The 13,182-nt window shown below is 38.6% G+C and overlaps 1 long non-coding RNA gene across 1 annotated transcript in view; it reads left to right on the top strand.

Moving 5' to 3' along the window:
- The window catches only part of LOC143676538 (uncharacterized), a 35,342-nt gene extending 22,418 nt beyond the window's left edge, over positions 1 to 12,924 (top strand). The window contains exon 3 of the long non-coding RNA XR_013172157.1: positions 12,861 to 12,924. This is a non-coding gene — a long non-coding RNA (uncharacterized LOC143676538). The remainder of the gene's footprint in view (positions 1 to 12,860) is intronic.
- Positions 12,925 to 13,182: the final 258 nt, after the last annotated feature.

Here is a 13,182-nt window from a genome sequence, read left to right as displayed (position 1 = left end):
TACCAAATCCACAGGGCTAAACATTAGCTTTAAGAGAGAGTATCAGAGGGAGAGAGTTTTCAGTTTTTAAAGGAATTTCTTCTCACGCTATCCCTGATATTGCAGTATGGACTGAGTGTGAACAGAAAATGTTAAAAAAAAAAAAAACCAAAAAAACCCTAGATGCAGAAAATTACAATCCACAGCCACAGGATCTAGTGAGTCGGGCAGTGAGGAGCTGGAGCTGGCTTGAATTGGCTTGTAAGAGCCACTTGTGCTCATCTCATCCCAATCCTGTCCAGTGAAGTCATTTTGGTAGTTTGAAATCGCTCATAGTGGGAGGATTTGCACTACAAAAACTGGCAAATGCTACAAATCCAGGCTCTTTGATTTCCCCTGGAGAGCCGGTTATTAAGCATTTACCAGCATGATGCTGGCAAGCCTCACCTCATTGGCCACCTGCAGCATTGAACAACAAGAGATGTGGCCTCTTTGAGTGCAAACACCATATAAGTCAGGGCACAAAGACACCAAGACAGGCACTGCCAGATGAATGGTACATTAAATAACACCCACATTCACGATAAAGAACACTGGCTTACAGTCCAAGTTACAGGAAAATATACCGGTTCTCTTAGTTCGCCAATAACAGTGTCCAACATACATGGAAGGTATATATTGTGGTAAAATGGTTTGTTTTTCAATATGCATTTATAGTAACTACTGAATTTGTTAAATGTTCTAAATTCCTTAATTTCTTAAAAATAACTTTGCATGGTCATATAATTCAAGAATTCATTTTCCTGTATTCTTCAGGTTTTTTACTTTGCCTCTGACTCACATGAACAAGGACGATATTTAGCTAATAAGAGAAATTTCCTTATAACCATGAGTAAATAAGTAAAACAGTGTTTGGACTATTAGAAATTGTTCATTTAGATATGTAGAGGGAATTTACTCAAAGAAAGATTCTTAGGAAGACTGAAAAGAATTAGGTGGTCATGCGCTTATACCTATATCCACTCACACCAAGAATTCCAATGGAAAAACTGACATCTGTGAAAGTGGATTCTGTTTCCCCAAATGCAAAGGCAGGAACAGCATGATCTGCCCTCTGTGGACAAACAGCATCCAGAGGCTTCACTCACGGAAAGCTAACATCTGTTTTAAGAAGTCCTTTGAAGCAAAACTATGTAAACATGTGGAAATGAACTGCTGAAGGAGTTGCCAGAGGAAGTAGGGAATCAAGCTCCCAAGACAGAGGCTATTCAAGACCTTGGCTGCCTCAGCCAAGGAACCAAGTTGGTTGGAAACAATTCCAACTTTTCCGATGTTTAACATTTCAAGAGAATGGAGGGAACTAAGGTTATGGCTGGAACCAATCTTGCCAGTTTCCTGGCATGGTATCAAAGGTGGCTTAGTTACACCTTTGCATATGAAAAATTAAAATTTAGGAGAAGGGTTTTAAATTCCAGTTGAATCTCCCATGAAAAACCCTGTGACTATAACTAGCCAATAAGAAAGCTTATCAGGGACGGGAGGGGCCAAGATGGCGGCTTAGCAATGTGCGTGTTTTAGTTCATCCTCCAGAACAACTACTAAATAACCAGAAACAGTACAGAACAGCTCCCGGAGCCACGATAGTGACCGGACACACAGCGTACCCCAGTCTGGACCAGCTGGACCAGCTGCGAGTCTTCGGAAGACTGAGATCCCCAAGCCGTGGCGGCTGGCGCTGGGCACCCCTCCCCCACAGGCGGCTTCCTGGAGGGAAAGGAAAGAGACTCTAACAGTAGCAGGGACTGAGTCCAACCAAATACCAATTGTGGCTTAATAAACAAATTCTGACTACTAAAAATAGGCCCCCAGCTCAGGCGAAACTGGTCAAGGCGGAGGTCGCTTATTGGGCTAACTGAAAAAGAGGAAAGGGGATGAAACAGGTTTTTGTGGGTGTTTCTATGGAAGTTCAGCTGCCTCTGGATTCAGTGGTGGGTCTACTTGGGCTGCAACTGCCCCAGGAATAGGCAGAAACAGACTGCTTTCAGGGCTATCTCCCACGTGTGTCTTCCCCAGGGGAGGGGTGAAGCCCAACTTAGGTGGAATCCCTCTCTCAAGGAATTCAGACCCCAGGGCTTGGCAATTTGAAGCCATTAAAACCAGCCTACAACCTCTCCTTTGTCTCCACCATGACCCGGGCAGGGAGAGCCTTCCAAAGTTAAAGGAGCCACAATATCTTTTGCTGGTGGGACCCACAGACAGACAAGCGCCACATAGTGGGCAGGATAAGAAAAACAGAGCCTGTGTATTATGGTTCTGTAAGCCCAAAACTTCTCTAATCATTTTTTCAATTAAAAAGAATTTGGGGCTGGCAAAAAAAAAAAAAAAAGAAAAAGAAAAACAGAGCCCAGAGACTTCACAGGAAAGTCTTTCAACCTGCTGGGTCTCACCCTCAGGGAAAACTGATGCAGGTGACTCCTTCCCCCTAATAGGAGGCCAGTTTAGTACAGGAAAACCCGGCTGGAGTTTGTAATACCTATGTAGATCCTCCTAAGGGTGGGGAGGGAAAAGGCACCTTACAAGCAGGACAAGAAACAAGAAAACAAGAACTGAAAAATTACGCTCTGTTAAATGAAACTTAAGCTAGAGGCCCAGAAAAAGCTGAACTGAAGGTCAAAGAACAGATACACAACACACTCATCTAGTAAGAAAACCCTAGGTAAGATAAGTGAAAGCAATCTCCAGAATAAACTAATTAAGGTAATTAAATGTCCAGATGCCAGCAAAAAATAACAAATCACACCAGGAAAATTGAAGATATGGCCCAGTCAAAGTAACAAACCAATAGTTCAAATGAGATACAGGAGCTGAAACAACTAATTCTGAATATATGAACAGAAATGGAAAACCTCATCAAAAACCAAATCAATGAATTGAGGGAGGACATGAAGAAGGCAAGGAATGAACAAAAAGAAGAAATGGAAAGTCTGAAAAAACAAATCACAGAACTTATGGGAATGAAAGATACAGTAGGAGAGATGAAAAAAAAAAGGAAACCTACAATGGTAGATTTCAAGAGACAGAGATTAGGATTAGTAAACTGGAGGATGGAACATCTGAAATCCAAAAAGAAACAGAAACTATAGGGAAAAGAGTGGAAAAATATGAGCAGGGACTCAGGGAATTGAATGATAATATGAAGCGCACAAATATACATGTTGTGGGTGTCCCAGAAGAAGAGAAGGGAAAAGGAGGAGAAAAACTAATGGAAGACATTATCACTGAAAATTTCCCAACTCTTACAAAAGGCTTAAAATTACAGATCCAAGAAGTACAGCGCACCCCAAAGAGAATAGATCCAAATAGATGTTCTCCAAGACACTTACTAGTCAGAATGTCAGGGGTCAAAGAGAAAGAGAGGATCTTGAAAGCAGCAACAGAAAAGCAATCCATCACATACAAGGGAAACCCAATAAGACTATGTGTAGATTTGTCAGCGGAAACCATGGAGGCGAGAAGACAGTGGGATGATGTATTTAAATTACTAAAAGAGAAAAACTGCCAACCAAGACTTCTATATTCAGCAAAATTGTCCTTCAAAAATGAGGGAGAAATTAAAACATTCTCAGACAAAAAGTCACTGAGAGAATTTGTGACCAAGAGACCAGCTCTGCAAGAAATACTAAAGGGAGCACTAGAGACAGATATGAAAAGATAGAAGAGAGAGGTGTGGAGAAGAGTGTAGAAAGAAGGAAAATTAAATATGACATATAAAATACAAAAGGCAAAATGGTAGAGGAAAGTACTACCCAAACAGTAATAACACTAAATGTTAATGGACTGAACTCCCCAATCAAAAGACATAGACTGGCAGAATGGATTAAAAAACAGGATCCTTCTATATGCTGTCTACAGGAAACATATCTTAGACCCAAAGATAAACATAGGTTGAAAGTGAAAGGTTGGGAAAAGATATTTCATGCAAATAACAACCAGAAAAGAGCAGGAGTAGCTATACTAATATCCAACAAATTAGACTTCAAATGTAAAACAGTTAAAAGAGACAAAGAAGGACACTATGTACTAATAAAAGGAACAATTCAACATGAAGACATAACAATCATAAATATTTATGCACCAAACCAGAATGCCCCAAAAAACATGAGACAAACACTGCAAATACTGAAAAGGGAAATAGACACATCTACCATAATAGTTGGAGACTTCAATTACCCACTCTCATCAATGGACAGAACATCTAGACAGAGGGTCAATAAAGAAACAGAGAATTTGAATATTACAATAAATGAACTAGACTTAACAGACATTTACAGGACATTACACACCCCAACAGCAGGATACACCTTTTTCTCAAGTGCTCATGGATCATTCTCAAAGATAGACCATACGCTGGGTCACAAAGCAAGTCTCAACAAATTTAAAAAGATTGAAATCATACACAACACTTTCTCGGATCATAAAGGAATGAAGTTGGAAATCAATAATAGGCAGAGTGCCAGAAAATTCACAAATACATGGAGGCTCAACAACACACTCTTAAACAACCAGTGGGTCAAGGAAGAAATTACAAGAGAAATCAGTAAATATTTTGAGGCAAATGAAAATGAAAACACAACATGTCAAAACTTATGGGATGCAACAAAGACAGTGCTAGAGGGAAATTTATTCCCCTAAATGCCGATATCAAAAAAGAAGAAAGGAAAAAAATTCGGGAATTAACTGTCCACTTGGAAGAACTGGAGAAAGAACAGCAAACTAACCCCAACGCAAGCAAAAGGAAAGAAATAACAAAGATTAGAGCAGAAACAAATGAAATTGAGAACATGAAAACAATAAAGAAAATCAATAAGACCAGAAGTTGGTTCTATGAGAAAATCAATAAGATTGATGGGCCCTTAGCAACATTGACAAAAAGAAGAAGACAAAGGCTGCAAATAAATAAGATCAGAAATGGAAGAGGAAACATAACCACTGACCTCATAGAAATGAAGGAGGTAATAACAGGATACTATGAACAACTTTACACTAATAAATACAACAATGTAGATGAAATGGACAAGTTCCTAGAAAGGCATGAACAACCAACTTTGACTCAAGAAGAAATAGATGACCTCAACAAACCAATCACAAGTAAAGAAATTGAATTAGTCATTCAAAAGCTTCCCAAAAAGAAAAGTCCAGGACCAGACGGCTTCACATGTGAATTCTACCAAACATTTCAGAAAGAATTAGTACCAACCCTGCTCAAACTCTTCAAAAAAATTGAAGTGGAGGGAAAGCTACCTAATTCATTCTATGAAGCCAACATCACCCTCATACCAAAACCAGGCAAAGATATTACAAAAAAAGAAAACTACAGACCAATCTCTCTAATGAATACAGATGCAAAAATCCTCAACAAAATTCTAGCAAATCGAATCCAGCAACACATTAAAAGAATTATACATCACGACCAAGTAGGATTCATCCCAGGTATGCAAGGATGATTCAACATAAGAAAATCAATTAATGTAATACAACATATCAGCAAATCAAAGCAGAAAAATCACCTGATCATCTCAATTGATGCAGAGAAGGCATTTGACAAGATTCAACATCCTTTCTTGTTGAAAACACTTCAAATGATAGGAATACAAGGGAACTTCCTTAAAACGATAGAGGGAATATATGAAAAACCCACAGCTAATATCATCCTCAATGGGGAAAAATTGAAAACTTTCCCCCTAAGATCAGGAACAAGACAAGGATGTCCACTATCACCACTGTTATTCAACATTGTGTTGGAAGTTCTAGCCAGAGCAATTAGACAAGAAAAAGAAATACAAGGCATCAAAATTGGAAAGGAAGAAGTAAAATTATCCCTGTTTGCAGACGATATGATACTATATGTAGAAAACCCTGAAAAATCCACAGCAAAACTACTAGAGCTAATAAATGAGTATAGCAAAGTAGCAGGTTACAAGATCAACATTCAAAAATCTGTAGTGTTTCTATACACTAATAATCAACAAGCTGAGGGGGAAATCAAGAAATGAATTCCATTTACAATTGCAACTAAAAGAAAAAAATACTTAGGAATAAATTTAACTAAAGAGACAAAAGACCTATATAAAGAAAACTACAAGAAACTGTTAAAAGAAATCACAGAAGACCTAAATAGATGGAAGGGCATACCATGTTCATGGATTGGAAGACTAAATATAGTTAAGATGTCAATTCTACCTAAATTGCTTTACAGATTCAACACAATACCAATCAGAATCCCAACAACATACTTTTCAGAAATAGAAAAACCAATAAGCAAATTTATCTGGAGGGTCAGTGTGCCCCGAATTGCTAAAAGTATCTTGAGGAAAAAAAATGAAGCTGGAGGTCTCACACTGCCAGGCTTTAAGGCATATTATGAAGCCATAGTGGTCAAAACAGCATGGTACTGGCATAAAGATAGATATATTGACCAATGAATCGAATAGAGTGCTCAGATATAGACCCTCTCATCTATGGACATTTGATCTTTGATAAGGCAGTCAAGCCAACTCACTTGGGACAAAACAGTCTCTTCAATAAGTGGTGCCTAGAGAACTGAATATCCATATGCAGAAGGATGAAAGAGGACCCGTATCTCACACCCTATACAAAAGTTAACTCAAAATGGATCAAAGATCTAAACATTAGGCCTAAGACCATAAAACAGAGGAAAATGTAGGGAGATATCTTATGAATCTTATAATTGGAGGCGATTTTATGGACATTACACCTAAAGCAAGAGCACTGAAGAAAAAAAGAAATAAATGGGAGCTCCTCAAAATTAAACACTTTTGTGCATCAAAGAACTTCATCAAGAAGGTAAAAAGACAGCCTACATAATAGGAGACAATATTTGGAAACGACATATCAGATAAAGGTCTAGTATACAGAATTTATAAAGAGATTTTTCAACTCAACAACAAAAAGACAGCCAATCCAATTACAAAATGGGAAAAAGGCTTGAACAGACACTTCTCAGAAGAGGAAATACAAATGGCCAAAAGGCACATGAAGAGATGCTCAATGTCCCTGGCCATTAGAGAAATGCAAATCAAAACCACAATGAGATATCATCTCACACCCACCAGAATGGCCATTATCAACAAAACAGGAAATGACAGGTGCTGGAGAGGATGTGGAGAAGGAGGCACACTTATTCACTGTTGGTGGGAATGTCAAATGGTGCAACCACTGTGGAAGGCAGTTTGGCAGTTCCTCAAAAAGCTGAATATAGAATTGCCATATGACCCAGCAATACCATTGCTAGGTATCTACTCAGAGGACTTAAGGGCAAAGACACAAATGGACATTTGCTCACCAATGTTTATAGCAGCATTATTTACAATTGCAAGGAGATAGAAACAGCCAAAATGTCCATCAACAGACGAGTGGCTAAACAAACTGTGGTATATACATACGATGGAATATTATGCAGCTCTAAGACAGAATAAACTTATGAAGTATGTAACAACATGGATGGACCTTGAGAACATTATGCTGAGTGAGACTAACCAAAAACTAAAGGACAAATACTGTATGGTCTCACTGATATGAACTGACATTAGTGAATAAACTTGGAATATGTCGTTGGTAACAGAGACCATCAGGAGATAGAAATAGGGTAAGATGTTGGGTAATTGGAGCTGAAGGGATACAGACTGTGCAACAAGACTGGATACAAAAACTCAGAAATGAACAGCACAATACTACCTAACTATAATGTAATTATGTAAAACACTGAATGAAGCTGCATGTGAGAATGATAGAGGGAGGAGGGCTGGGGACATAAATGAAATCAGAAAGAAAGATAGATATTAAAGATCAAGATGGTATAATCTAGGAATGCCTAGAGTGTATAATAATGGTGAAATGTACAATGTACAAATTTTAAAAATGTTTTGGCATGAGGAAGAACAAAGGAATGTCATTATTGCAGGGTGCTGAAAATAGATGATAATTAATACTTTAAAAGGTCACCTTCTGTGTGAGACTAAAGCAAAAAACGTTTATTTGTTACAAAATTTAGATTTTGACTAGAGCATTTCCTAATATAACTCATGTAGATAGTTTGATTGAATGTCTTAAGTACTTGGAATCTCAGGTAGCACATGCGATTTTGTTGGTTTGTCCAGAGTGATCCCCTGATGAATCCCAGAATGATTTGATCAGTGACTGGAAAAGTATTTGCAAGCCCCCTTCGGGGAATGGTGAGAGTGGGGAGAAATTCAACTTCCCCAAGTTGAATTCTTGATATTCTCACAAGCAGTGTGGACAATCAAAGCTATAGGCTGAGCCCCCAGTCTTGGGGTTTGTTCACGTGAAACTTGGCCCCGCAAGGGATAGGTCAAGTCTACTTAAAATTTAGGCCTAAGAGTCACCCCCAAGAGAGCCTCTTTTGCTGCTCGGATATGGCCCCTCTCTCCAGCTGACACAATGAACGGTCTCACCACCCTCCCCCTCTCTGCATGGAACGTGACTCCCAGGGGTGTGGACCTTCCTGGCAATGTGGGACAGAGATCCTGGAATGAGCTGAGACTCAGCATCAAGGGACTGAGAAAAACCCTAAAATGAGCTGAGAATTAACATCAAGGGATTGAGAGAAACTTCTTGACCAAAAGGGGGAAGAGTAAAATGAGACAAAGTGTCAATGGCTGAGAGATTCCAAACAGAGTCGAGAGGTTATCCTAGAGGTTATTCTTACGCATTAAGTAGATATCACCTTGTTGTTCAAGATGTAGTGGAGAGGCTGGAGGGAATTGCCTGAAAATGTAGAGCTGTGTTCCAGTAGCCATGTTTCTTGATGATGATTGAACAATGATATAGCTTTCACAATGAGACTCTGTGAATGTGAAAACCTTATGTCTGATGCTCCCTTTAGGTACTATACCAACAGAAGAGTAGAACATATGGAATAAAAATAAATAATAGGGGGAACAAATGTTAAAATAAGTTCAGTTTGAAATAGTGGTAAATAAAAGCGAGGGGTAAGGAGTATGGTATGTATAGTCTTTTTTTTCTATTATCATTTTATTTCTTTTTCTGTTGTCTTTTTGTTTCTTTTTCTGAATTGATGCAAATGTACTAAGAAATGATGAATATGCAACTATGTGATGATATTAAGAATTACTGATTGTATATGTAGAATGGAATGATATCTTAATGTTTTGTTTGTTAATTTTTTTAATTAATAAAAAAAGTTTAAAAAAAAAAAGAAAGTTTATCAGGTTTAATATTGCATCAAATCTTCTAGACCAAGTGTTCTGACTGTGGGTTAATTGCATAGAATTCAGAGAGTCCATGAACTTGGATTAAAATACAACTTTATTTTCACTAACGATAATTGAAATTTATCATATCAGGAGATAAACAGTTTCCTGAAGGGGAAAGAGCAGGGATAACTCTTTAAAAGAAAGACACTGCTAGAGATCATCTGCTTGCAGATCTTTGATGATGTCTTCACTACTAGCCTCAGTCCATATCTTTTGTCCTACGTTAGTCCCGGTTTCACTTACAGGTCCACTTTTCATTTGCTGTTGATCTGCAAAAGTCAGATGAGGTTGAAACCTAGCTCTATCTCACAAGGCCATCCTGGTCTTCAGTGTCTTGGAGGGACATTTGTGCCTTTGCTGTCCTCATCACGCTTGCACCACTGTTTTTTCTCACTCTTACTTCCCTTTCCCGCCTAACAAATCCTGTAGGCAGAACTTCCATTTACAACGGGTGCAGCTTTGTGCTTCTAAACTTCAATAACATAAAAACCCTCTTTAAAAGAAAAAAGCCCTCATTCACTTCATATGACAGAGATGTTTATTTACCAATTACTAGTACAACAGTTTTGACATTATAATTGAAATAAGTTGTCAAATTGCTGGAAAGAAATGTCAAGTTAGTGCAGAATATACACAACATGCCTATGGGTATGTGGCTATGTGTTTGAAAACACCAGTGAAGGTGGTTAATTACACTTCAAGTGTCAGTTTTTTTTGTTGTAAAAAATAACATACATACAAAAAAGCAATAAATTTTAAAGCACACTGCAATAATTAGTTGTAGAACAGATTTCAGAGTTTGGTATGGGTTACGACTCCACAATTTTAAGTTTTTACTTCTAGCTGCTCCAAGACACTGGAAACCAAAAGAAATAATATAATGATTCAGCAGTTATACTCATTTGTTAAATCCTATCTTCTTTGTTATAACTGTAACTTCTCCTATGATCTTTCTCAAACTTTAGTGGTATTTGGGCTATGCCCATTCTAACTTTTTCATTGGTTGGAAAGGGCTGGCAATAATATGGGATAGAGGGATGGAACTAGTTGATTTTCTGGAGAGGCTGGCCCCTCTGGGTTTCAGGACTTTATGTGGCCTAGGAAGCTGTGGTAGTTAAATTCATTTGTCAACTTGGCCAGGTGAACATGCCTAGTTCTGTTGCTCTGGACATGATCCAATGGTACGTGAACCTCATCTGTTGCTCATTACATCTGCAGTTGGCTAAGAGGCATGCCTGCTGCAATGAATGATGTTTGACTTAATTGGCTGGTGCTTAAATGAGAGAGCTCAACATAGCACAGCCCAAGCAGCTCAGCAAACCTCATCTCAGCACTTGCAGCTCAGCCCAGGCCTTTGGAGATGCAGAAAGAAATCACCCCAGGGAAAGTTGTTGGAACCCACAGGCCTGAAGAGAAGGCCAGCAGAGATCACCCTGTGCCTTTCCACATAAGAAAGAACCTCAGTTGAAAGTTAGCTACCTTTCCTCTGAGGAACTAATGAAATAAATCCCCTTTTATTAAAAGCCAATCTGTCTCTGCTGTGCTGCATTCCGGCAGCTAGCAAACTAGAACAGAAGCCATCTGGAGGTTGCAGGCTTCTGGAAAGTAATCATAGTGCATGGAACATTTGCAGAATCTCAGATGTTCTTTAGGGTTGGCAGGAATGGTTCTGGTTGGGGTTTGGCAAACTATGATAAGTAGCAATATGTAGCTAAATCTTGCATAAAAGTAGTCTCCAGAGTAGCCACTTGTCTCTATTTGAACTCTCTTGGCCACTGATGCCTTATTAGTTACTACTGTTTTCCCCCTTTTGGTCAGGAAGGCATTGTCAATCCCATGGAGCCAGGGCCAGCCTCATCCCTAGGAGTTATATCCCACATTGTCAGGGAGACTTTCACCCTTAGATGGGATATCCCATGTAGCGGGGAGGGCAATTATTTCACTCACAAAGTTGGGCTTAGACAGAGAGAGAGAGAAAGCACAGCTGAGCAATAAAAGAGGTCCACAGGAAGGAACTCTTAGGCATAACTAAAGGGTAGGCTTAGGTTCTCTGCTACATGAATAAGCTTCACAAGAGCAAGCCTCAAGATAAGGGTTTGGCCTATTGACTTGGGAGTCCCTAATATTTGAGACAGTATCAGGGGTTTCTCAGGTGAAAGTTTAATAGTTCCATATTTTTTCTCCCATTCCTCAAGGGATTTTGCCAATATTTTTAAATTATCTGCTCAACATACTCTGGGATGCATCCAGGCATTACATTAAGCTTTACAGAATTACCAGCCCTTATTCCCATTCTGGGCTCCCTGTATTTGGGCTGTTTAAACGATCTATCCAGACAGGTTGAGTTAGATTATGTGCTACAGAAAATTTTGATTTAGGACAAAATAAACCTCTCTTCATTTGGTCTCATAGAGTAGGTGAAGTTTTAAAATACAGATAATGTTTTCCTTACCCCTGTAATCCAATTTACCTTAGTCCCAACTTGATCAGCTTCATTCTTTTTCTCTAATAAACCTAATCTCTTTTTCAGTTTCTTTAACAGTTATTGCCTGTGGCAATGCTGACCTTCAGAACTGTAGAACTCTTCCTCTGAGTCTTAGGTGTCACCCATGTACCTAAATTTCAAGGGAAATATCAGGTTATACATATATAGCTCAGCCTCTCAAAATCTAGAAATAACAATTACCACTCTGGACTAAATGTGATTGCTATTAGAGCTCACAATCTAGGCCCCAATTTTCTTATAAGTATTTTCTAAATGACCACACAACATTTGCTCTTTTGTTTCCAGTTTATTTTGGATCACAGTGTCCCCCAGGCTCATTCACATTGTTACATGCCTCACAATTTTGTACCTTTCTGTAGCAGCACAATACTTGAGCATATGCATACACCACAGTCTACTTCTCAGTCAGTGTATCCTTCAGCCACCTCCATCCATTGGGCATTATGTATAATGTGCAAAGTCAACAGTCCATGTCTCACATTACTCTCAATTAGTGGTATAATCATCAACACTCTCAATTTTAGACAATTTTCATAGCTCCAAGAGAAAAATAACTAATGAACACATCCTCACCAAATAGAAAATCCAAACCTCCCCTTAACTCTTGTCCTTCCCCCCACATTGTTTACCCCGGTATTGCTGTGGTACTGTTGAAGTCTTCCCATTAAACATAGCCCATATTTTCCCCCTATATTCCCCCTATATTCCAATATTATAAACTCTTTGAAGATTCATACCTTTGAAGTAGTTCATGAAAAAACTTATTTATATTTGTAGTGCTAATTGGTGAGATACATGGCTCTATACAACCCCTTTCAATCATGTAGACTCACTTATGAACTTCCTTCAGTTCTATCCACTCCATTACATTTAAATTCAACATCAGTAGCTAACAGTTCATTAGATCTCAAGCTTTCATTTCTCTAGCTTTTCGATGCTAGGTCCCCTATATTGTGTATTATAAGCCTCTGAGTTTGCTTTTTCCATGGTCATAAAAGCAAAATCATACAGTATTTATCCTTTTATGTCTGGCTTATTTCTCTCTGCATTATGTCCTCCAGGTTTATTCATCTTGTAATGTGCTTCAGGACATCATTTCATTTTACTACTGCATAATATTCCATTGTAAGTATATACCACATGTGTTTATCCACTTGTCTGTTGATGGGCACTTGGATTGTTTCTATCTTTTGGTGATTGCAGATAAAGCTGCTATGAACATTGGTGTAGAAATGTCTGTTTGTGTCACTGATTTCAGCTGTTCTAGGTATATATTGAGTAGTGGTATTACTGGCTCCTAGAGCAACTTGATATGTAGTTTTCTAAGGAATCACCAGACTGTCTTCCAAAGTGAGTGTACCATTATACATTCCACCAGCATGG

Source organism: Tamandua tetradactyla, chromosome 3 (genome assembly GCF_023851605.1).
Source record: "Tamandua tetradactyla isolate mTamTet1 chromosome 3, mTamTet1.pri, whole genome shotgun sequence".
NCBI lineage: Eukaryota > Metazoa > Chordata > Mammalia > Pilosa > Myrmecophagidae > Tamandua > Tamandua tetradactyla.
The sequence above is the reverse complement of the archived record's forward strand: the minus strand, read 5'-3'. Positions and strand labels throughout refer to the sequence as shown.